The following is a 26694-nucleotide window of genomic DNA, read 5'->3' as shown; positions in this document are numbered from 1 at the left end:
TATGTGAGTACACTGTTGCTGTCTTCAGACACACCAGAACAGAATATCAGATCCCATTATAGACAGTTGTGAGCCACCATGTGGTTGCTGGGATTTGAACTTAGGACCTCTGGAAGAGCAGCCAGTGCTCTTAACTGCTGAGCCATCTCTCCAGCCAATTTTATCACTATACATATGAGCTAATTTACAAGGAATAATTATTTTTAATAGTATATTCTCTTCCAAAAATTCAAAATGTTATGTTTCATTTGTTATATCTTTCATATAACTAAATCTGTTGCTTGACTTTATTTTCTTACCCTGACACACATCAGTTGGCTAAGTTTTATTCCTTGGATTCAGGTGCAGATAACTTTATTATTATATTTCTTATTTTATGATTCATGTACAAGGACTTTTGGTTTATGAATTACTTGGCTTCATTCATTTGCTTTGGTTTGACAATCTAATAAACCCCTGCAAATCCATCATTGAGAGTAGAAGTTAGGACCTTGACAATGACCTACATCTAAATGCAGTCCTTCAATGAATCATTTTCATCTAATCCATCATTTTCTTATTTTCTTCGTAAACTCTGCAAGTACCTTAAAATTTCTACGTGTATTCCTAAAATCATTGTTTTATTTTATTTCATTTATTTAAATTTAGTGGTATTTCAGGTGTCCTAAGAGTTTTCAGAGTCTAAAATAAAACTTTTTGTGGAGCCCCAATTTATAAATAATTTGCATAATCTCAAATTTTATGCCAGCACCTCAGTATTTTCCCAATTCAATATGAACACTTTTAATACCTACAGAAAATATCATCATGACAGTTTGCCTTCCTAAAGAAGTCCTGCACTGTTGCTTTGGAAAGACTCAAGGGTGTGGTCTTGAAGCTTCTCGGAGATTTTAGTTTGGCCCTCCAAGGAACAGAGGACTGGAGCATAGCCCAAAGAATAGAAATCAGTACACACTACTGGATAGTCTGGTGGCACATAGTAGCTTTGAGAAATGGAAAAGAACTGAATTACAAGGCTATCTTGCACAGATCTTAGAGGAGTAATAATGTGTGTTTTTTTCTTGAATATATTGCTACAAATAGATAGGTTATGTGCTCACGATATGGAGATATCTGATCTCCTTTAACAAAGAAGTTATAAGATTATAGTTTTCAAGCACAATATCCTGATAAAAATTCTGTAACCTTGGTAATGTCAGAAGTCTACATTTTGCCAATAAGGTACAAAACATAGTTGAATAGAGCTTTGATTGATACTTCCCTAATTAATGTTGTCTTAAATATTTTTTCCTGTGCTTTCTTAATGTGAGAGCTCACCTGTGAACCATCACTTTATATCTTGGGGAAGTTTGTTAGCTTTTTAATTAGTGATACGTGTATGCTTGTGTGTACTTATATCTGTTGGGCCTTATTGGTATTGATCTGATCCATTCTCAATGCTCTGCAATTCAAATATCTTCATTTGCAACTGATCCTTGTATGTTCATTTTTGAAATGTAATGGTTTTATTTTAATGTAGATGGCTTGGAGAATGAAGATCCTTCTGCAAAGCCTCATGACCTGAATTCAAACCCCAGGGCACAAATGGTAAAAGAGAGAAGTGACTCCGTTAAAGTGTCCTCTGATGCTCACATACACTCACACATACTTGCAAACACGCACAGTCATATAGCATTGATAAATGTATTCCTAAACCAATACCACATTTTCGCAATTATTCAAGCTTTATAAAATGTTGATATTGTGTAATAAAGCATGACTCCTCATTTACTCTTTACACATGCTTAGCTATCTGGGGCCCTTGCTACATCTCTTCATTCTTCCTCTGAAAGTAGATTATATTCTTGTCAAATGAAATATTTATCTTCCTGACTACACATGGGTTCAAATCAAGTAGAGATAAACCTTTACTTAGTTTTATAACACATGACAAGGTAGATCATATAACTCAATCCTTACTTCACTCATGAGTATTGGCTCTAAGGCTATACTCTAGCCGACCAAGGCATTCATGTGCTAAATTTGAACTATTTCAGTTAATCCAAGCTTTGGTAAAATGTTTCTAATAATGTGTTTATCTAAACATATTGGTATATTTTACTTCGTTCTTATACTGTAGTCTATATTAAGTGCATCAGTGTAAGTATAGCTGCTTCCTGCATCCATTTGTTTTTTCGTCATATCACAGTCAAACGTGATATGAGCATGATTTATTAATAACACAATTAGTAACAATTGTACTATTCGGAGACCTACAGTCTTCCCCATCTTGTATCACCTCCATCTATACCTTTCTTTTGTTTTTGGGGTGACTCATGCTGGCCTCTAACTCACTGTGTATTTGAAAATAACCCTTAGTTTCTCTTTTCCCAACTTGTACCTCAAAGTCTCACAGTGTCCAGTTAATGTGTTCCTAGGGGCCAAACCTAGAGCTTTCTGGATGCTGAACCACATATAAAACCCTATCTTTAACACAAAGTTTTAATCAGATAAGCTAAGAATATGTGGACTCACGGGGTTATATATGTGCCAATCAGAGGGTGATACACACTCCTATTCAAATGCATTGCTCATATGCACTTTTTGAGTCCAGATTTACAGTTTAGAGAATATAACAATTTATTTGTCAAATAGTGACATAAAAATAAATTGAATAAACTTATGGCACATTATCTAATATAGATGATTTCTTATTTAGCATATATATATTATTTATTTTACATTTGCTATCAAGTATGTCATGATGGTTTTCAAAAAAGTACTGTAACTTTTAAAGAGTTGATTTGTTTAAGTAAGATTAAAGAGAACCTAAATAAATTCTGAAAATGTTTGTGAGTGTTAGACTGCCAGATTACATGTTTCTTGCAGGAAGCCTAGAAAGTGTAAACTGTATAAAGTTACCATTTTAAAAGTATGCTTAGATATGCAAATTCACTGGTAGAACTGTCCAAATTGTTCACGTGTATCTGAAGGTCAATGTAAAAATTAATTAGAAGTATAATGTCTAGCTGTGACTTTCTGTGTTTGTTCCCATCTGCTGCAGGAGCAAACCTCTCTCTGATTATGGCTGAATAAAGTCCCTGATCTATGAGTATTGCAGAATGTCCATAGAAGTCATTTTGTCACACTACTCTTGTTTGTTTTTGTTGTTTTAGACAAGTAGTATGTAGCTTTTCTCTAGGTCTTTGGGAGATATAGACTCTAGTTATTGATCACTCAAGCAGTTTGAGATATGGTTTTCATCTCATTCAATGAGCCTTATGTCAAATCAGTCATCAGTTGTTTACTTATACAAGGTTGGTGTAATCATTACCTTATGATATGTTGCTGCAAGTAAGAGCAATTGTAGATCAAAGGTTTTGTGGTAGGGTTGATGTTTATTTTCTTTTGGTTGTCTGAAGAATACCTATTCATGTCGTAGACACTGGAGCATGGGGTGAAGTTTCTACATAGGCACCATCTTTACTTATCCATGTTCATTGAGTTGAGTGGGTGTTGTGTGTAATAATTAAAAAACAACCCACGCTATCGCTGGCTATGACCCTGGAGGTCTGACCACCTCCATGGCTTGCCCCATGCGGCATCCGTTCAACTTCTAATAGTTCTCTTGCTTGTAGAACCCACTTAGATTCCTAGTCATCTAAGCCCCCATGGCTAGCTGCTGCCAAACTTGCTTTGGAAATCCCAAATTTCCTTGGCTAACTGGGGGCTCACTCTTGCAAATTCACACACTGCTGTGGTTATTTTTCCCTGGACTTAGTTGAATTCTGCGAAAGGGAAAACACCAGATAATCTTAGTTTAGAATCTACAGATAACAGTCACTAGACATGGAATCTATCATCCTAAATTTACCAACTATTCTATGTTAGATCCCGATGGATTCCGCCACCAAAAGATCAGTCCTGGCCTACATCTTGTCTGCCTTGCTCCTGCCGTCCAAAAGGAAATCCCCTCCTCCTGCCTTCCCTCTTCCTCTCTCAGACCCAGGAAGGCCTGCCTCCTTCTTGCTCAGTGACTGGCTTCTTGTCTTTATTATTTAATCAATTAGGGAAAAATTCTGCTAAAAGTGGGTGTTGTCTTCAGCAATGAGAGGTTGCTATCAGTTTGGGAAGAGAAACCTATTGCCTTGGCAGTAGTCTAGGTTGTTTGGAGATTTCCATAAGACTCCTTCAGTCAACAACTCATTTGGATGACCCCTAGACCCATCACTGGAAGCTTCATTTAGTGACAAGAGATAGTCAATAGTGATTTTGTCTTTCTCATTATTTGGAGACTTCATTAGAATCATTTCATGTGTTATAGGGAATTTCATTGTTCTAAGTGTCAATACTGCCCATCCAATACCCTTCTTTTTTTTCCCATCTTTATTAACTTGAGTATTTCTTATTTACATTTCAATTGTTATTGCCCTTCCCGGTTTCCAGGCCAACATCCCCCTAACCCTCCCCCTCACATTCTGTATGGGTGTTCCCCTCCACATCCTCCCCCAAAATCACTTTCACGGGGAGTTCAGTCTTGGAAGGACCAAGGGCTTCCCCTTCCACTGGTGCTCTTACTAGGCTATTCATTGCTACCTATGTGGTTGGAGCCCAGGGTCAGTCCATGTATAGTCTTTGGGTACTGATTTAGTCCTGGAAGCTCTAGTTGGTTGGCATTGTTGTTCATATGGGGTCTCAAGCCCCTTCAAGCTCTTTCAGTCCTTTCTAAGATTCCTTCAATGGGGGTCCCATTCTCAGTTGAGTGGTTTGCTGCTGGCATTCACCTATGTATTTGCTGTATTCTGGCTGTGTCTCTCAGGAGAGATCTGCATTCGGTTTCTGTCGGCCTGGACTTCTTTGCTTCATCAATCTTATCTAACTGTGTGACTGCATATGTATGGGCCACATGTGGGCAGGCTCTGAATGGGTGTTCGTTCTGTCTCTGTTCTAAATTTGCCTCCCTATTCCCTCCCAAGGATATTCTTGTTCCCCTTTTAGAGGAGTGAAGCATTCGCATTTTGGTCATCCTTCTTGAGTTTCATGTGTTCTGTGCATCTAGGGTAATTCAAGCATTTGGGCTAATAGCTACTTATCAATGAGTACATACCATGTGTGTTTTCTGTGATTGGTTTACCTCACTCCAGGATGATATTTTCCAGTTCCATCCATTTGCCTATAATTTCCTAAAAATCATTGTTTTTTGATAGCTGAGTAATATTCCATTGTGTAGATGTACCACATTTTCTGTATCCATTCCTCTGTTGAAGGGCATCTGGGTTCTTTCCAGCTTCTGGCTATTATAAATAAGGCTGCTATGAACATAGTGGAGCATGTGTCTTTGTTATATGTTGGGGCATCTTTTGGGTATATGCCCAAAGAGGTATAGATGGGTCCTCAGGTAGTTCAATGTGCAATTTTCTGAGGAACCTCCAGACTGATTTCCAGAATGCTTGTACCAGTCTGCAATCCCACCAACAATGGAGGAGTGTTCCTCTTTCTCCACATCCTCACCAGCATTTGCTGTCACCTGAGTTTTTGATCTTAGCCATTCTCACTGGTGTGAGGTGAAATCTCAGGGTTGTTTTGATTTGCATTTCCCTTATGACTAAAGATGTTGAACATTTCTTTAGGTGTTTCTCAGCCATTCGGCATTCCTCAGCTGTGAATTCTTCGTTTAGCTCTGAACCCCATTTTTAAATACAGTTATTTGTCTCCCTGCAGTCTAACTTTTTGAGTTCTTTGTATATTTTGGATATAAGGCCTCTATCTGTTGTAGGATTGGTAAAGATCTTTTCCCAATCTGTTGGTTGTCGTTTTGTCCTAACAACAGTGTCCTTTGCCTTATAGAAGCTTTGTAGTTTTATGAGAGCCCATTTGTCAATTCTTGATCTTAGACCATAAGCCATTGGTGTTTTGTTCAGAAATTTTCTCCAGTGCCCATGTGTTCGAGATGCTTCCCCACTTTTTCTTCTATTAGTTTGAGTGTATCTGGTTTCTATTCTAGCTGTCTCTTCCTTCATTCCCTTCTTTCCTCCTTCTTACCTGATCCTTTTGTTTTCATTTCCCAACTCAAGTCCACCCATAAAAATCTATTCTATTTCCTCCTCCCAGTGAGATCCATGTCTGCCCTTTGGCCCATTCTTCTATGCCTAACTTCTCTCGGTCTATTGATTGTGGCTTGGTTATCATTTGTTTAATGGATAATATCTAGATATAAGCAAATACAGACCATCATACAACATTTATCTTTTTGGGTCTGGATTACCTCCCTCAAGATGAATTTTTCTAGTTTCATCCATATGATGACATTTTCATGATGCTATTTTTTAACAGTGGAGTAATACTCTGTTGTGTAAATGTACTACATTTTCTATACCCATTTTCCTCTTGAGGAATATGAAGATTCTTTCCAGTTTCTAGCTATTATGATAGAGAAGCAATGAACATGGTTGAGCAAAAGTCTTTATAGTAGATTGAAACATCCTTTGAGAATCCATCCAAGTGTGCTATAGCTGGATCTTGAAGTAGATCTATTTCCTTATTTCTGAGGATCTGCTGTACTTATTTCTATAAGGGCTACACAAGTTTGCACAGGAATGTTGGAGTGTTCCCCTTGCTCTTCATCTTTGTCAGCACATGCTGTCACTTGTATTATTAATCCTAGCCATCCTGACGGGTGTAAGATGTAATCTCAAATTAGTTTTGGATTGCATTTTTGATAAGAAGAGTTAAGACCCTTGGTCCTGCCAAGGTTGGATGCCCTTGCAGGGGAATATGGGGGGCAGTAAGGGGAATGTATGGGGTGAATATCCATATGGGAGAGGGGGAGAGGAGGGGATGGGGACTTATGGACAGGAAACTGGGAATGGGAATAACATTTGAAATGTATGTAAAGCAATATATCTAATAAAAATATAAAAAAGAAGAGTTAAGAATTTTTTTTCTAAAAGGACCAAATCCTAGCCTAGTATTTAATCTGAATTTTATCCATGTTTATTTGTACTCACTACTATTCACTGAAGGAGTCAAGCCTCATCTAAGCATAGTTAAAGTACCAGGTGACTTGTTTCTTAGTAAGACAGAATTTCTGCTTTCAGAAGTCAACATCTCAAGGTGTCTTCCTCATGTAGAGATGGAGGGGAGCCTGATATCTACACACATGGACACTCATTCCTTAGGTCATCTCAATCAAATGCTTTCCGAAGGCTACATATCCAAAAACTATCATCTTCTTCTTTCAGACTTCAGCAAACAAATGTGAAGAAACATGAACATCCCAGCCTTAATGCACTTAAATGGCACTAGCACTTCTGGCTTTGATGAGAATAATCTCATTCAGAACCAAAAGTGCATTTATCCTTGTCTAAACGGAATATAAGTTTATCCATGTCCTTACCAGATTTTTTGTGTTGCTTTATAAATTACTGAAAGACAGCTGTTTAGAATTCTCTATAAAAAGAAACAGATCTCTCTGATTTTGGAGGTTTTTACTTACATACCTTAAGGCTATTTTATTAAGTACATAGACCTTATATTTGTGTTTTCCTTCTGATAAGTTGTTTACCAATATTATGCAGTGCCTTCTGTAATAATAATCTTTCTTTTAAGTTTAGATGATATTTATGTATGTACACAAGCCTTCTTATGATTTCATTCGCTTTCCATCTTTTTATCCCATATACTAATTTTAATCTTTTCATATATTTTAAGGGTATCTGAATGATTTTCTCTACCTTTTTTCCTAATAGTTTCATCTTTTGTGTTAATTAGTATATGAAACAATGATTTTTTTAATGTAACTGTAAATATTACTGGATTTAACCCTATAATTTTTTTTTTTTGGTTCTTTTTTTCGGAGCTGGGGACCGAACCCAGGGCCTTGCGCTTCCTAGGCAAGCGCTCTACCACTGAGCTAAATCCCCAACGCCCCCCCCTAAAATGTTTTTATTTGGTTGGTTTGCTCTGTTATTCCTAAACTTCCCCTTAATTTTTTATGTCACCAAATATTAAAATTAATATTTAATTTAACTTTTTTTTTATTTTCTTGAGTATTTCTTATATACATTTCGAGTGTTATTCCCTTTCCCGGTTTCCTGGCAAACATCCCCCTCCCCCTCCCCATCCTTATGGGTGTTCCCCTCCCCACCCTCCCCCCCTTGCTGCCCTCCCCCCAACAGTCTAGTTCACTGGGGGTTCAGTCTTAGCAGGACCCAGGGCTTCCCCTTCAACTGGTGATCTTACTAGGATATTCATTGCTACCTATGAGGTCAGAGTCCAGGGTCAGTCCATGTATAGTCTTTAGGTAGTGGCTTAGTCCCTGGAAGCTCTGGTTGCTTGGTATTGTTGTACATATGGGGTAACAAGCCCCTTCAAGCTCTTCCAGTTCTTTCTCTGATTCCTTCAACGGGGGTCCTATTCTCAGTTCAGTGGTTTGCTGCTGGCATTCGCCTATGTATTTGCTGTATTCTGGCTGTGTCTCTCAGGAGCGATCTACATCCGACTCCTGTCTGCCTGCACTTCTTTGCTTCATCCATCTTGTCTAATTGGGTGGCTGTATATGTATGGGCCACATGTGGGGCAGGCTCTGAATGGGTGTTCCTTCAGTCTCTGTTTTAATCTTTGCCTCTCTATTCCCTGCCAAGGGTATTCTTGTTCCCCTTTTAAAGAAGGAGTGAAGTATTCCCATTCTGGTCATCCTTCTTGAGTTTCATGTGTTCTGTGCATCTAGGGTAATTCAAACATTTGGGCTAATAGCCACTTATCAATGAGTGCATACCATGTGTGTCTTTCTGTGGTTGGGTTAGCTCACTCAGGATGATATTTTCCAGTTCCAACCATTTGCCTACGAATTTCATAAAGTCATTGTTTTTGATAGCTGAGTAATATTCCATTGTGTAGATGTACCACATTTTCTGTATCCATTCCTCTGTTGAAGGGCATCTGGGTTCTTTCCAGCTTCTGGCTTTAATTTAACTTTTAATCAGCTTTTGGCATGGTATGATATGCTGAAGTACAAAACACATCTGTATCAGAATTCTTATTTTCTGCACAAAATATTAATTAGTGAAACATTATTTTCAGCATTAAATTATCTGAAAATGTTTTATATTGCCTATATTAATGAAGGGAATTTTCGCTTGATATACATGTGTACAGCTAAAGCTTTATCTGTTGAACCTTCTCCCTAGCTAGACTTTTACAATAAAACTTATTGAATAAGATAGTTGAATTGAAGTGTATTGAATAAGATAGTTGTACCAAATAGTACACTTTTCAGGAAAAAAATGTTACATTTGAAGAACATTACAATATATATAATTTTAGATGTTTGCATAGACCACTAATCTAAAAGTATACTTTATCTTTACAGCAAGAATTGTTTGAATTACAAAGTTTTGTTTTTATATAAATCTTACAACAATATTGCAATGTAGTTATAGATATTATTATTCACTTCAATTTGAGTATGTTTGGACTTCATCAAATTTAGAGGAAACGTATCAAGTTACTTTAGCAATGTGGCTGAGATTTCAACATAGATCTTTAAATAATTATTTATCCAAAAGTAATTATGGATTCAAAAAATTGTTTTCTTTACTTTCTGTAAATTACTGGTGGATGTACTGGTCAATTCAATTTCTAGTTTCACTTTGGAAACATCTCCCCAATTTTGGTAGGTAGCAAAGGCTAAATGAACATTCATCTTCAGGGTAATGGGCAGCTTGCGTGGAACACATAGACACATAGTTTCATGTTCTGTGTGTACATATAATGGAAGTTAGGTAATATCGCCATGAAAGGAAAACCAAAGAAAAACAGAACTAATGTAATTGTAGTCAAAAAAAAATAGCAGAGAAGTTACATAATGAGAAAAGTGAAAATCGTGACCATTTGCAGCATATCTGGACTAAGCTTCTATGAACATTGTTCATCTCACTTGTTACCAGAGTAGAGTATGCACAAGTGGAAGTTAGAACTTATAGCTGTCTATAAACCTGTGAACATCAGCATACGTTTTGAAGAACTGAGTAGATTCTATTATATGCCTATTATATCTGAGCTGAAGACCTTTGTTCCATTCCCATAACTGAACAACCTACAAAGGCAATAATACAAAACAAAACAACGCCTCTTCTATGTGTTCACTGAGACACTCAGCAGTTAGAGTAACCTGTAGCAGAAACCTGAGGATCTGAGTTTGATTCCTAGTTCCAAGCAAAAGAAGGAGAGAATTGGGTACATAAATCTCACATCTAACCTCTAAACACATCATGCTCACATACATGCTACAGCAATGCTGATGCCGACACTATAGTTTGTTGTAAATGTTTTTATTTTTTTGAAATTATGATAAAATTACATTATCCCCCCTTCCTTTTCATATCTCTGACCTCTCCCCCACATGTACTGTGTTCCCTTGTTCTTTCACAAATTCATGGCATATTTTTCTGTAACTGTTATATAATTTGAACAGGTTGTATTTATGTATTTTGGAATAAATGTATTATTAAAATACTTTAAAATACTTGTACTTTGTGCTGCCCACCTCTATGTGGGTCTAATAAGTTCTATAAGAAATAATCTGGGTTATTATAAAGTAACATATATTGAGATCTCATGGTAGGAAACGGAATTAAAATAGCACCTAACTAAAGCCTCTACTTTGCTTATTTCAGTCAACACTCTCCCCTACAGCTTGTTTCCATGGTTACAAAGCCCAACCTGGCTAAGTTCTCACTTCCTATTGAGACAAATCATAGACCTTCCATAAAAAATGTCTTTGAAATGGCAGAGGATTATTTGGGGGAGGGGATTAGATCTATTTTGGCCACTAATAATTTTTGTGCTATGTTGTATGTAAAGACACTTATCACGGTAGTTTGAAGCAGATGTAACATTCAAAAATGACATTTTTAAATATATCATTTTTATACATGGAATAATAGAACACTGTGCAGTCTATAGCTCACTATAGCTTGAATTTTGAGACACTTAAGTGTTAATGTCACGGATTAACTTCCTGTACACCATGATGTTCTAGCTGTTCAATGATAATCAAGGGGTCTTCTCCATTTACAGAAGAGACACCTTTTGGCTTTGGAATGTCAACAGACAGTGTATATGCTTGAGTCCACTGAATAATATCTATATGCAAGTGTGATAATTATATTCTCAAACCCCCACCCTGAACTTGGCACATATACTCTAGAATCTTATTTTTCGTATCTTTTCCTTTAGTTTGCTCTAACATAGCTTAATGATTCTCCATTGTCCCTTCTGCAGGAAATCCTTGACTTTCATTAGGCTTTCAGATTCTGTGTATTCTTCCCCTACCACATAATTTTCTTTAATAAGTTGTTGAAGTACTGTTTGGTTTTCGAATAACATCCTGACATTTTCTTCTGTATCAGCCACATCTCTTCTTAAATTCTCTTTAACAGAACAGCAAAAGAAATGCCAGGGTATACCAAGATAATTGCATCTTTCAATTTCTAGATCCTGTGTTCTTCCTTGTGAAAAACTGTTTCAAACAAAACAAAAAAAGTGGGACAAAGGAAACAAGAAAAAGATGGTACGCAGCCAAGTGGATCTCAGAGAATAAGAAACTGTTCGCAGAATTTGTTCTACAAATGTGCCTTCATACAAAGCAAGTGTAAGCTCTCCACACTTTTAGTGGAGTGCCTATACTCATCATTTTCTTCTTGAACATTCTGGGCTTAGGCAGGTTGTTTCCATATCCGTCCTTAACATACCTTTACCTTCTAAAGTGGCTCATTTTCTTCATCAAAATATAACAAGCCACTACCCAAAGACTATACATGGACTGACCCTGGACTCTGACCTCATAGGTAGCAATGAATAGCCTAGTAAGAGCACCAGTGGAAGGGGAAGGCCTTGGTCCGGCTAAGACTGAACCCCCAGTGAACGTGATTGTTGGGGGCAGGGCAGTAATGGGGGGAGGATAGGGAGGGGAACACCCATAAAGAAGGGGAGGGGGAGGGGTTAGGGAGATGTTGACCTGGAAACCGGGAAAGGGAATAACATTCGAAATGTAAATAAGAAATACTCAAGTTAAAAAAAATATATATAACAAGTTTTGTTCATGCCCATTCAAGTGATACATTATAAGATGAACAATATATCAGAAAGAAAAGATGATTTCAGTCTCCAAGAGAATTAGCCCTCAGTCAACATCCAAGCTTAAAAGCACTCATTAAGAAAATGTATACGAAGCAGAGGAGCTTGCAAGTCATAATCTCCCAGTGCCCAAAGGACACCAGGAGACAGAATTTAGGAAACTACTTAACCTTAGCATTTCCTCTTAGAAGGGCACATTTAAGTTAAAAGCAGATAGACAAGAAAGTTTGGGATTTAGGTATCAACAGTTGGGAAAATGATGCAGAAAGGGAAGGATTTTGGAATCATATTCATCTGGTTAAAACCCATCCCTGGTAAATTTGGCTATGATATAATATTCCAAATTTTATTTTTCTCACATATAATATCTAAGTAATAAAAATGAGACAAAATATGGCCCTTTGAGTGTAGATGAGTTTGTTTTGCATACATACACAATCTCTATGTTCAATCCCAAGCACAACATAAAACCTAGTACAACATCTCAGTCTGTAATCCTAAACTACACATTGGAGGCCATAAGAATCAGGAGTTCAAGGTTATCCTTAGTTACATAACCCTCTTAGCCTACATGACAGCTTGTCTCAAACAAACAACTTAGACCTTTGAGGAGTAATAATAACTAAATAAGAAGTATAATGACTTTAACAGAATATTAATAGTTTCCATTTTAATGGTTACTATATAGAACAAATATTTTCACTGTTATTTAATGTCAATGCATTTAATCTTTATAACACTATCAAGAAGATATTATTGCCACTTTACAGATTATGATTTTGAGTTTAAAAGTCCAAAGCAATAAAAAAATGACAGTAGTTCTATTTGTTCCCAATAGTCTGATTTCAGAATTGTTCTGAAATGTATTAACCCATGACATATTTACTCCTACTTTCTTTTGCTGTTCTCCAATAAACAAAAGATGTAACTAATATAGGAAGCAAAAGAAATAAATTGAAATATAATAGACAAATCTACAAGTTGTAATCCATAAATTATAACCACCCTTTAAAGATATGCACCTATACAAGTGTAAGTGTGATTTCAGCCGTACAAACCACTCATATTATAATTTTCATTGCTTTCCATTTCAGCACATGGTAACTTTGAATACTTGCAAAGTTCAGTAGTAGGAGGTAGGAACTTGATTATATTAATGGGTGAGAGTATTGTGTAATACTATGTAATATGGTATTATTAAATGTTACAAGTATGTTTTCCCCCAGATGTTGCTTTTTTGATTCCATGTGTATAACACTTGCAGTGTTTGATGAACATGTTGACAGCCTTTCTATTAGATTTTCTAAGACATCTTCCAGAGGGTTCCTCAGTACGGTTCCAACCTTGACCTTCAGAGCTTCAGAGTCTAAATTGATCACAACTTAGGCAGTGTTCCTCTGGGCTGTTTTCTAGCTTTGAAATTTAAGAGTCAAGCTGTCTTTATAATGCCTAAATTTTATCAAGTAATAAAGGATTTATTTATTTTTCTCTGGATCATATCCGAAGAAAATCCAGCAAACCAAATAACAGTTATGACCCATTTTCACTTGGAATGACAATATCAGCCAACGCATAGTTAATTTTGATATTACTTCTATAATTTCTCTTTCTTCTTTTCTATTTCTACTTTTCTGTTTCTCTTTATTTTTCTACTAATAAAAAAAACTGTCCCTATTCCACACAAAGTCTTCTATGAGTTTGGGAATTTGTAAAGTATTTTTCTATTGCTTGGAATCCTGTCTCATGAACTTGCTGGTCCACAGAATAAACCGAAAGATGACTTTGTGTCTTGTTTTATTTTGCTTTTATTCTATATCATATACTTCACCACAATCAGCCTGATGGGTACCAATTAAAGAGCAGAACAGAACAAAATACCCTTAATGGCTAAAGGAAGGTTCATTCTCAAGTACTGATCCAGTATAATCTCATTTCCAAAAGTCACGAAGGAGAATCTTAAACCTAGCAGATGATCTTCCTGAGATGGTTCTGCCATGGATTAAAATCTCTGATAGATTTACCTCCTCGGGCCCAGGAAATTTCATTTTAGGAAAGATCCCTGCTATCAATATGCTATTTCGGTTATTATTAAATATATATAATAATCACTAGGTATTAGCCCACCCTTTTGAGCAGATTTCTGTAGAACAATGAAGATTTACTGTCTTGTAAATGCTATATAGACAAATAGATGCCTTCTTAATTCTTAATGGTGATCCTATAGTATTAATAATAATTAAATTCTTTTATAACAGGACTGATATTAAGTCTGATAGTCAAAACTGCAATAAGAACTTTGCCAGTCTTCAAATGTCACCAGTTAATTGCTTCTGAGTTAGCAAGAAGCCATCTACAATTTAGAGCACATTCCAAGAGGTTGTAAGACAATTAACCAAAGGTTATAAAAAGGAAAATAATGATTTACTATAGGTGCAAGGACAAAAGATAAAATATTGACTGAGTTTAGCTGTACAAATCATTACCAATAACTGAGTCACCAATAGTTATGGTCTTTAACTCTCCATGAACCTGTAAAGCTGATGACAGATGATTAATGTTTAGCTAGCTAATTACACTTAATGAAGCGTGCAAACATTCTCTGTTGTAAACTACTTATTCAATGATTTATGATTTTAATTTATGTGTAACCTTGTGGTGAATATCTCACTATTGATCACATATTCTGAAAGATATGTAAGTGCTAGGACAAAGAGAGGGGAGGAAGTTTTTTAGACAGAACTGAAGAAGGACTTAGAAGTAAAGGTATAGCATTGGGAGTAATTGTACTGAGAGTAAGGGCATTATTGGGACATCAGAGCAGGAGGAATGGCAAGATTAGAAGAGAGCAGAGAAAACTTTTTAGGGATATTTTTAAGAGGAGAATTTTGTAGAAACTTTTTGGAGAACTGAAGAACAAAATGGAAATAGATCTACCAGAAGACCCTATACCACTCTTGGGTATAAACCCAAAAGGTGCCCCACCATGCTACAGGAGCACATGTTCCACTAGGTTCATAGCACTTTATTTGTGATAGTCAGAAGCTGGAAACAGTCTAGATGTACCACAATGGGGCAATGAAACAGAAAATGTGGGTCATTTACATAATGAATTGAATTATTAAGCACAAGGACTTTGTGAGTTTTGCAGGAAATGAATGGAACTAGAAAATAATTGTCCTGAGCGAGGTAACTCAGACACAAAAGGAAATTCATGGTATGTACTCACTAATAAGTGGATATTAGCTAAAAATTACAGAATACCCAGGATACAATCCACAGAACTCAAGAAGGTTATCAAGCCAAAGGGCCCAAGTGAGGATACTTCAGTTCCACTTGGAAATGAGATGAAAGCAATCATGGGGGGCAAAGTGGGGTTGGGGGTAGGGACATCCTCTTGAGGACAGGGAGAGGAAGAATGGGATGAGGAATTCTTGGAGGGCAGACCTGGAGGAGGATAATGACTAGACTGTAAAAAAAGATTTTAAAATATTAAATAAAAAGAAAAAGAGAGAAAGAAAGGCTCAAACCACCTTTTTTCAGATAATACCTCGCCCCCCCTTTTTTTCCCTGTGACTTCAACTAGCAGGCTGGGAGTTAGAGCCCTGCAGTTCCTGGAGAGAGAGCAAAGGCTACTTTATGTAGTCTCCTGCTGTTTTATGATGAGGTACTAAAGTTTCTAGCCTCATAGGAACTCAGAAGGCAAGTCAGCTACTAGGTAATTGTTTTATTATTACGCAGCAACCCTTAATGTCTAATAAGACTTATGCCCTCCTCCCCCTCTGCTACTTCAAGAGGAACCAAGAAGAAAACAGAAATAGCTGGGGCTCGCCTCCCCCACACTCAGAGATCAGTAAATTAACACAATGAGTTTCACAAGATAAAATTGACCCGATTAATGTTTAAATTATATAAATTGAATGCCACCTATTTACTTATTTTTTCCAATATGTCATATTCAAAACCTGCCAGATATGTACTTCAAATACATAAAAATCCTAATGATGATAAGATCATCAATTAAAATTTAATACACATACTATCATATTGAATGAGCTAATAAAATAATTAAACCCAAATCCAAGGTAGTGGAAGGTTATGCTGAGTTTTAAGTTTTTAACTTATTACTTTTACTATTCTTCTCACTTGAACACTGATAACTGAGAGTCAGCAGTCAACCCTGAGAGATCAGCCAAAGGCAGCTTATGGTTATGGATTTCTGTAAATCCTAAAATCACACATCAAAGGCAGTACATGAATAGCTTTAAGATCTGCCCAAAATGTGACATTTTTTCAACATCTTTAGTAATTTACTTAATTAACAAGGTGCTTACTGTACACCATAAATTGCAAAAGATTGTATTACATAATAAGGATACATGTAAGAGATTGTTCCTAGTCACTTGTCAAAGGATCAAATTCTAACAAATGAATTTAAAAGTGAAAGACATAGAAAAATATGAGGGATTCATTTTCTAATAGATGCGTGTTTGAATGACTAAGAATATGAGCTTTTCAGAAGTGTAGCTTACATTAGCATCTCAGCTATACCTCTCATTTCCTGGGGAACTCAAACAAACGCCATGTAAATTGGAAGGAATACACCAATGCTTAACATTAGCAATGAAGATGGAGTAAAATAACAACACATGTGAGTCTTACACTGTTGGAAAAAAATAGTAGGCACTCAGTAAATGTTGGCTATTTTTCAAGTTGCCACAGGGTGAGCTTGAAAAACTATTTTAGGATGTCATATTTTATTTGAATTGAAACAGAGAATATGATGTGACAAATGCACACCATGAAGCTCAGATACGCCCACATGACTGGCATTTTGTCCATATCTGCAGCAGCTTTTTTTTTAAAAGCCGTTTTGTTTTCCTTTCATAAAGACACTAAGAAATACCACCAAAATCTTTAAGAATAACTTTCTTCCTCTTATATATTTTTATGCTTATATATATTTTTTTCCAAAAAAAAAGCAGATCTCACAAAGATCTATCAATATCAACTGAAGATAGTCCAAGGGTTTGAATTCATAATACGAGGGTACTTTCTGCTAAAAATTAGCTACTGGTGTCTAAAAGTGTCTGTAACCTAAAAAGGAATGTAAGCATCGCTTTATATTTTGGTTTGCTTTGAAATACTGAACATACATCACAATGTGTTAAACAGCACTCATATATGAAACATTCACCAAGGATTGATTGAGGATTAAGGATCAAACTGACTGATCAAGAGTAACTCTTCTGGAGATGATATATTTATTACAATAATTAATAAGGAGGGGTAGGACAGAGACAGAGAGACAGGACAGACAGAGGCCAAGAGAGCAGAGACGAAGAAGGGAGACAAATATTTCTTTAATGAAATTCCCCTACAACAAAGAGGTGACAACTCAACTAGATACCCTATGCTAGAAAATAAAAACTCCAGTAGTAGGAATGCATATCTCTTTAGGAGTTGTTGGTCAGTGGAGACATATAGATTCCTAATATTATGAACTATTGCCAATGCTCATAGTTACCTTTCAAAACTTAACATTAACACTCAATTGCTGAAGACACCACATACTTAAGTTTGAAGATGGAAAAATCAAGCTGATATTTGCCCTGGAAGCATCATCCCTACTGGCTGGCTTTCACAGTGCTGCAAGGTTCTATGCAGATTATCAAAGGAGAAAATAATTACCAATTTTACTCAACTGTGAACACTAAAATGTGTGGCTGGCCTGACAAAATATACCGTGCACAAAGGCTGTGTATGTTATGAAAAGAACCAAAATTTCTTTTTGAATTTAGAATCAAGACAATGGGAAAACCATACTAAATTAAGGTAAGAATACGAATGACTATCATTTATTTAACTCTGACTATAATCCCTTAGCTATTACAAGCATTTTATATACAGCTTAAAGCTTAACTGTCATCTTATACAATATCTCCATTAAGAAGTTCTACTACCTTTCCATTTTACAAATGAGGAGGCTGAGGTAAATTTTCAACTATTTTAAATAATGGCGTATATACTACTAGGTCAGGCACTGAATCGTTATATCTGAATCAAAAGTCATCAGGGAAATGCAAATCAAAACAACCCTGAGAATCCACCTCACACCAGTCAGAATGGCTAAGATAAACTCAGGTGACAGCATGCTGGTGAGGATGTGGAGAAAGAGGAACACCCCTCCATTGTTGATGGGATTCCAAGCTGATACAACCACTCTGGAAATCAGCCTGGAGGTTCCTCGGAAAATTGAACATATTACTACCTGAGAACAGAGGTATACCACTCCTGGGCATATACCCAAATGATGCTTCAACATATAACAAGGACATATGCTCCACTATGCTCATAGCAACCTTATTTGTAATAGCCAAAAGGTGGAAAGAACTCAAATGTCCCTCAGCAGAGGAATGGAGATAGAAAATGTGGTACATTTACGCAATGAGGTACTACTCAGCTATTAAAAACAATGACTTCATGTCATAGGCAAATTGATGGAACTAGAAAATATCATCCTGAGTGAAGTAACCCAAATACAAAAGAAAACCACACATGGTATGTACTCACTGATAAGTGGATATTAGCCCAAAAGCTTGAATTACCCAAGATAAAATTCACAGACCATATGAAGTTCAAGAAGGACAACCAAAATATAGATGCTTCTGTCCTCCTTAGAAGGGGCAACAAAAATATTCATAGGAGGAGATATGGAGCCAAAGTTTGGAGCAGAGACTGAAAGAAAGGCCATTCAGAGACTGCCCCACCTAGGGATGCAGCCCTTATACATACATCTACCAAACCCAGACAACATTGCTGATGCCAAGAAGTGCATGCTTACAGGAGCCTCATATGGCTGTCTCCTGAGAGGCTCTCCCAGAACATGACAAACACACATGTGGACACTCAGAGCCAACCATTGAACTGAGAACAGGGATACTATTGGAGTTGTTAAAGAAAGGATTGAAGCTGAAGGGGATTGAAACCCCAGAAGAATAATACCAACCAACCAGAGCTCCCAGGGAACTAAACCACCATCCAAAGAGTAGATAAAGACATACCCATGACTCCAGCTTCATTTGTAGCAGAGGATGGCATTGTTGGGCACCAATTGGAAGAGAAGCCCTTGGTCTTGCCAAGGCTTAATGTCCAAGTGTAGGAGAATGTAAGGTTAGGGAGGCTGGAAGGAATGGGTTGTGGAACACCCTTATAGAAGAAGGGGGAGAGGATATGGGATAGGGGGCTTATGGACAGGAAGCCAGGAAAGGGAATAACATTTAAAATGTACATAAATAAAAAATTATCCAATAAAAAATTTCAAATAACAACAACAACAAAGAGAAATTCTCAGACTAATAAGAAAGAGCAATGGACTCCAAAGATAATATAAAAGAAAAAAGAAAATCAAATCCATATGTTGGTGTTGTCAGAGCTAAGAAGAGAAAATGATGTGACAGCCATAGAGACCAGCCAGTCAAGAACTTAGTAAGCTAAGAAAAGCATTCCTGTGTTCTTTTCCAAGGGTTATGGTAAGTCAGAAAGTAAACCTCTAACTGCTCCATAGAACCAATCTACAGTAGAATCAATGTTCTGTCTAGTGAAGAGCAAGGGACTCTGGGATCACGGAAACCATTCTATGATGCTGATTTTATGAAAAGATGATGGTATGTTATAGTAGGAGACTTAATATCACAAAGACAGTTAGTTTATATATTTGAGTCTGCTGCATCTGGAGACTAATTGAATGGGGAAAATTAAATTATAAAGTTGTAAAATATATCACACAGCTTCCTGAACCTAAAAGTAAGGTTCATATAATTTTAATTTACAGAAAAAGGAAAAGCAAACAAAGGATAATTATAAAGAGAAATGTTTTGTTATCTAACCATAGAATTGTCACTGTAACACTATAAGTTGTTTTTAAATGGGAGGTTTTCAGAAAAAAAATATTCTTAAGGGTCCAAATCCTTCATTAGGTGTCAGTATGAAGAATCTGCACATTGGCGTTCCTTTTGTAAAGGGACTCTATCATCACATGAATCAAATTCTATGTTACTGTGGTTATAGTGTGTTAAGACATATTGAAAAAGAATGCAGACTTATAGCAGTGTTTGTGTACTGAACCTGATACCGATGTTGGCAAGAACATATATCCTGGGTGCTAATGAGAACACTAAAGTAAGCATCAGACCGAGCAACAATTTATTTCTAAATCTGTTTAAAGTCTGTATTACTTTGCTAGGGCTGCAGTAACAAATAATAAAATATAGGTAGTAAAAACAAGAGAAATGTCCTTTATTGAAGCTCTACACACTAACAGTGTAGAATAAGGATATCAGTAGAGTTGACTGGCTCGTTTAAGGGCTGTGAAGAATTGATTGTTTTGAGTTCTCTTTTGGTCTTATAAGTTATTCATTCTATTCACACCTATAACCAATTTTTCCTTTCTTATAGAGAATGGAATAGATTAAGTCCTATACCAATGTCATCTTTTTCATCCAACAATACTGCAAAGACCTTATCTCCAAAAGATATTGGAGATTAAGGATTTTAAACAATTCTTAGAAGGAGAAAGTTTAGGGGAGACACAAGTTATTCATCAGCAATATCCTTGAAAAATAAACAAAGCCACAATTTAGTACAGAAATTTATTAAGAAAGATTAGTCATAGGACAATATCCAGGGTTCAGACCAATGGTGATCTTTAGCAGACCAGGATTCAGTGGTTTTGGTAATTACAGTGTGGGCTACATGATCTATCTTTAATCATTACCAACTGTCTGCTTATACAGCTATTTTTCCATTCTGTTTCTGATTCTTTGCCTCCTTTGATTCTGGTCATTTTGATGGGGCCTCGTCGTCTCCTAGAAGCTCCAGAGTTACACGAGGACTCCACAGGCACCCAATGAATTTGTTTCTCTAAATCAATTAAATGATGTGATCACTCAAGTTTCTAAACTAGAAAAGTGACTACCAAAGAAAATACTTACTGATTTACATGTTTGAATTAAGGCTTCCTACATCTCATAATACTATCAAAGGGAAGACATTAAAGAATATTGACAAACATTTTGATACTGGTTTTGATATTTCTGAACACATAACCAAGGTTCTGAAAATTGCTTTTTCTTAAATGCATTTGAAATGATGATATTCATTATCAAAGATTTCATGGAGATGTAATAAATTCTAGGCACTACAAATTACTTAAATATTGGTTAAGCACATGAACTATGGACATGGCCTATGAGTTCTTCAACATAGTTTGCAATACCTTGGGCAAGATATTTTTCCACTTACAAAATACAAGTAACAGTGTTTTTTATAGAATTCTTATGGAAATTCTGTAAGTTATCACACTGAAGTCTTTAGAAGTCTCAGCACTGTAACATGCTAAACATGAGATGAACAAGGATAACAATTAAGAATTTCTCAGAGTAGGAGAGACAGTCCTCTCCAAGCAATAGCATATCAATTGGCTGCCCAATAATAAATGGTTAGCCCTCAGCACATACATGTGAATGACATTGTTCAGACTGAAGAGTATATGTTTGAGAATATATGTGAATATATATATATATACACAACACACACAGATATGAACACGTACACACACACACACGCACGCACACACACACAAGCATTTAGCTACTATCAAATAAGAGGCCAGAAATTTGAAAGAAAACAAGGAGGGGTTTCATGAAAATGTTTGGGTAGAAAAACGGAGGAGAATAAAGGATATAATTATATTTTAATCTCGAAAAGAAAAATTAAAGATTTTAGAACAATGCTCAGGAGAAGCTAATACTATCCTTACTTAGTATTGCCTGTTTTAATTATAAAGACAGGTTATGGAACCAGTTTTCTAATAAGTGGTCAATGAAAAACTCTGGAATGTTAGTATTACATAAACAATAACAACAACAACAACAAACCAAACATCTAAGAGTAGTTCATTGGGAGGAGCAGAAGAGTAGTAGAGGAGGAATCCCCAACAAGGATTTACAGACAGGCAAAGCACTGGGTTAAGGCAATTTCAGCCTCATGAGATGAGATAAAGTAAACCAAAGAGTAGCTGAAACTCTTGTGGTCTGAGTCATAGAACCTACAGAGTTGGTGGTGTGACATAGGAGTAACAAAGGTAAAACAACAACAAAAACAAAATAAAACCAACCAAACAAATAACCATAAAACCTAAAGAGTAGTACCTGACAATGGTGGGAAGGAAAGACATTTAAGGAAATAGAAATAAATGGAACTGAATATATTTGAAATAATATTTGAAGTCTATGGTAAATTGAATAATGACTCCTGTGGTAGTGTTGCACATGTCCTGTTCCCTGAAGGAGAAGAAAATGTCTGTGATGTAACAGAAGAAATCAGAGATCCTAAGTGTGAGGTGGATTGCCTTGTTACACCACCACAGGCTAAGCTACAGAACCCTGTGTGCTAGGGCTGGCCAAAATCTTTTAGGGATGAGAAAGGCCATCAATAGATTTCCAGCATGAAAACGAGGACCCTGCTTTTTTGCCTGTCTTTTCTTTTTTCTTTTTTTTCCTTGATTGCTCTTTTCTCATTAATTTCTTTTTCTTTTATTAAAATTGGTTTTCTGACAGAATTAAACCTGATTAAGGGTTATTTGTCTCCCTGCGGTCTAACTTCTTGACTTCTTTGCATATTTTGGATATAAGCCCTCTATCTGTTGTAGGATTGGTAAAGATCTTTTCCCAATCTGTTGGTTGCCGTTTTGTCCTAACCACAGTGTCCTTTGCCTTACAGAAGCTTTGCAGTTTTATGAGATCCCATTTGTCGATTCTTGATCTTAGAGCATAAGCCATTGCTGTTTTATTCAGGAAATTTTCTCCAGTGCCCATGTGTTCGAGATGCTTCACCACTTTTTCTTCTATTAGTTTGAGTGTATCTGGTTTGATGTGGAGGTCCTTGATCCACTTGGACTTCAGCTCTGTACAGGGTGATAAGCATGGATCGATCTGCATTCTTCTACATGTTGACCTCCAGTTGAACCAGCACCATTTGCTGAAAATGCTATCTTTTTTCCATTGGATGGCTTTGGCTCCTTTGTAAAAAATCAAGTGACCATAGGTGTGTGGGTTCATTTCTGGGTCTTCAATTCTACTCCATTGGTCTATCTGTCTGTCTCTATACCAATACCATGCAGTTTTTATCACTATTGCTCTGTAATACTGCTTGAGTTCAGGGATAGTGATTCCCCCTGAAGTCCTTTTATTGTTGAGGATAGTTCTAGCTATCCTGAATTTTTTGTTATTCCAGATGAATTTGCAAATTGTTCTGTCTAACTCTTTGAAGAATTGGATTGGTATTTTGATGGGGATTGCATTGAATCTGTAGATCGCTTTTGGCAAAATGGCCATTTTTACTATATTAATCCTGCCAATCCATGAGCCCAAATGCTTGAATTGCCCTAGATGCACAGAACACATGAAACTCAAGAAGGATGACCAAAATGTGGACTCTTCATTCCTTCTTTAAAAGGGGAACAAGAATACCCTAGGCAGGGAATAGGGAGGCAAAAAAAAAAAAAAAAACCCTGATTAAGGTTTCTGCTCCTTATATTCCTCCCAATTCACGCCTCCTCTTCTTCTCTCATAAAAAAACCAAACAGCTTTTTAATCAATAGGTCTAAAATATATAAAAAATAATATATTATAATATTATTATATTATATTATTATATTATATTATATTATATTATATTATTATGTAGCTTAAAATTTATAAAGCTAGCTTATTAGAATATGACAAAACTAACAGAAGGAAAAGAGCCCAAGAAAAGGCATCAGAAACAAATATAAATGTAGAGATACTTTGAACACTCAGGAATCCTATTAAAACACTAAATTGAAAACCATAATGTATATACAAAGGACCAGGAAGGTAAAAATAGAAAATATAAATATAAATATAAATAAAGTAAAATAAAAGTTAAGAAATAAGATAGGTTTTTTAAAAAATGAAAAATCCCTTACACATCATTATGAGACAAGGAGCCTCCCAGGATGCCAGTGAGGTCGTTTTCTGTTGGCCACCCACTGCTGGGCACACAGCCTACCCTTAAGGGGTCTGAGTCCTCAGTGAAATTCCTTGGAAAAAGCTCAATTTTGCTAGCAAGTGGTTATCAATATGGATAGTTTATGGTGAGAAATGACAGCATGTGTCTACTTCTTTCAGCTCTAGGTTCCTGTCTGGAACAGAGCAGTTGAGGCCCTATGCATAATGCATCATTCTCTGTAAATTTCCATGATGATTTTAGATGGGCTTGTTTCCTTGGTGTCTTCCATCTTCTCTACTTGTAACATGCTTCCTCTCCTTCCCAAGGGTTCCTAGATCCCCGAGGAAAGATATTTGATGGAGACATCCCATTTAGATCTGAGTATCCCAACGTCTGATTCTCCAAACATTGTCTACCTGTGGGTCTCTGTATTTGTTTTCATCCGCTACAGGGTGAAGCTTCTATCATAACAGCTGAAGAAAGCATTTATCTATGAGTATATCATTAGGAGTCATTTTATCACTACATTTTTATTTCATTTCATTTCATTTTTGTTTTACTTTTATACTAGGTCTCAGTGATATCTTGATTTAGGTTCTTGGTTAGCAAAGCAGGGTTGGATATCATTTTTATCTTGAGGAGTGGACCTTAAGTGAAGTTAATTGTTGATTGATTACTCCTAGAAGTTTTGTGCCACCGTTGCCCTAGCATATCCTGCACACCATTGTAGATGAAAGGTATTGTTACTGAGTTGGTAATGTGCAGAGTGTCTTCCTGAACCAAAGAAGCTAGCACATGGGGTTGAAGGCTCTATGTAGACACCAATTCCACTGTCCACATCCACCGAGTTTTGTAGGTAGTATCTTCAGAAATCAGGCCATCAGTTTGTGGAAAGCAATTAATAGTCCAGAAAACAGCCTGGGTTGCCTAGAGAGTATCCATGAGACGCCTTTGGCCAATAACTCAATTGATATAATCCCAGTACGGAGAGCTTCATTTGGTGACAAGAAATGTAAAGTTCAGTGTCCCCCATTTTTTGGCAATTTCATTTAGATTGCCCTTATATATGTATATATTTTAGGAAGCTTCTACTGTATCAGGTTTCAATACTTCCCCTCACATGGCCTTTAATTTTAGCTATCACTGCCTTATCCCTCTCTCTCCTTCCAACTGGACCTCCTTTCCAGTATACCCATCTATCCATAACTGTTTATTTTCTTTTCCTATCGGCTTCCTGATTCTAGTTTCTTACTCTATACCTACCCTCTGTGATCCTATAGACCAATGATACTCTGTTATGCTTGCAGAAAGGAGCCTAGAATACCTGTTCTCTGAGATGCTCCACCTAGTAGCTGCCTGAAACAGATGCAGAGATCCACAGTGAAACATTGGGCAGAGCTCAGGAATCTTATGGAAGGGTTCAGGGAAGGACTGAGGGCCCCAAAGGGACAAGAACTTTCCAGGAAAACCAACGGTGTCAACTAATCTGGACCCTTCGGAATTCTCAGAGACTGAACTAACAACGAATTATCATTGTTTGGCTGGACCTAGCCAAACACCCTACCCACACTCTGAGCATGAATAAATATGTAACAGATGTACAGCTTGGTCTTCTTGTGGGTCTCCCAACAACTGGAGCATGGCCTGTCCCTGAATCTGCTATCTGCCTGTGGCCTGTGGACCTGTAGCTCCTGTTCTCCTAACTGGAATGCCTTGTCTGGCATCAGTGAGAGGATATGCTAGGTCCTGCAATGACTTGAGTGCCAGGGTTGGTTGGTACCCACAGGGTGCCTCCCCCTTCTCAGTAGAGAAGAAGAGGAGATGATGGGAAAGGGGATGTGAAATGGGGGTTTGGAGGAGAGGGGTGTATGTGATCAGAATGTAAAGTGCATAAATTAATGGATAAAAATACCCCCTGCCATATGTGTGCTCAATATTGCATATTTGTATGGTTTCTTACAGCATGCTAAGCTCTTATTAGGTGTTTTATAAATACATTTTATAAAAGTATTGAAAAGCAAGAGATATTAAATGGCTAACCAAGTAGGTGAAAGTATGGGAATTTGTTGAATATTCAGTTTGAAGGAGTCAACAATTTGTGTAGTGAAAACTCATAACTTAACCTCTTCCATTGTAGAGAGGACAAATAACATAAGGAATAGAAAAATCATAATCACTGGAAAGTTTTTAGTTTTCTTTCTGGTAAAATATTAAATTAATATACATTGTTAATACAAATGAAATCCAGTAGACAAAAGATGCACTATAAGCTGTACCCATTACTATCTGTGCTGCTTAGTAGAACTTCTTCTCTGAGCTTCTTTAAAGTTTCTGTTAGTTGCTGTTCCAATCCTCTATTTCATCTTGAAGATAAGTCCAAACCAATTGCTCTGCAGAAGTATTATTAACTTCTTTAATCACACTAATGCTTTATCTCAAGCTAATGTGAAAATAGCCTACGTTTTCAGTCATAGGGATAAAGGAACAAAGGTTTATCGAAGTACTTTCAAGGCAAATCAGATATTAATTCACTTTAAATCCTTAAAT

The sequence above is a fragment of the Rattus rattus genome, chromosome 2 (assembly GCF_011064425.1).
Source record: "Rattus rattus isolate New Zealand chromosome 2, Rrattus_CSIRO_v1, whole genome shotgun sequence".
Taxonomy (NCBI): Eukaryota; Metazoa; Chordata; class Mammalia; order Rodentia; family Muridae; genus Rattus; species Rattus rattus.
This window is presented reverse-complemented; position numbering follows the sequence as displayed.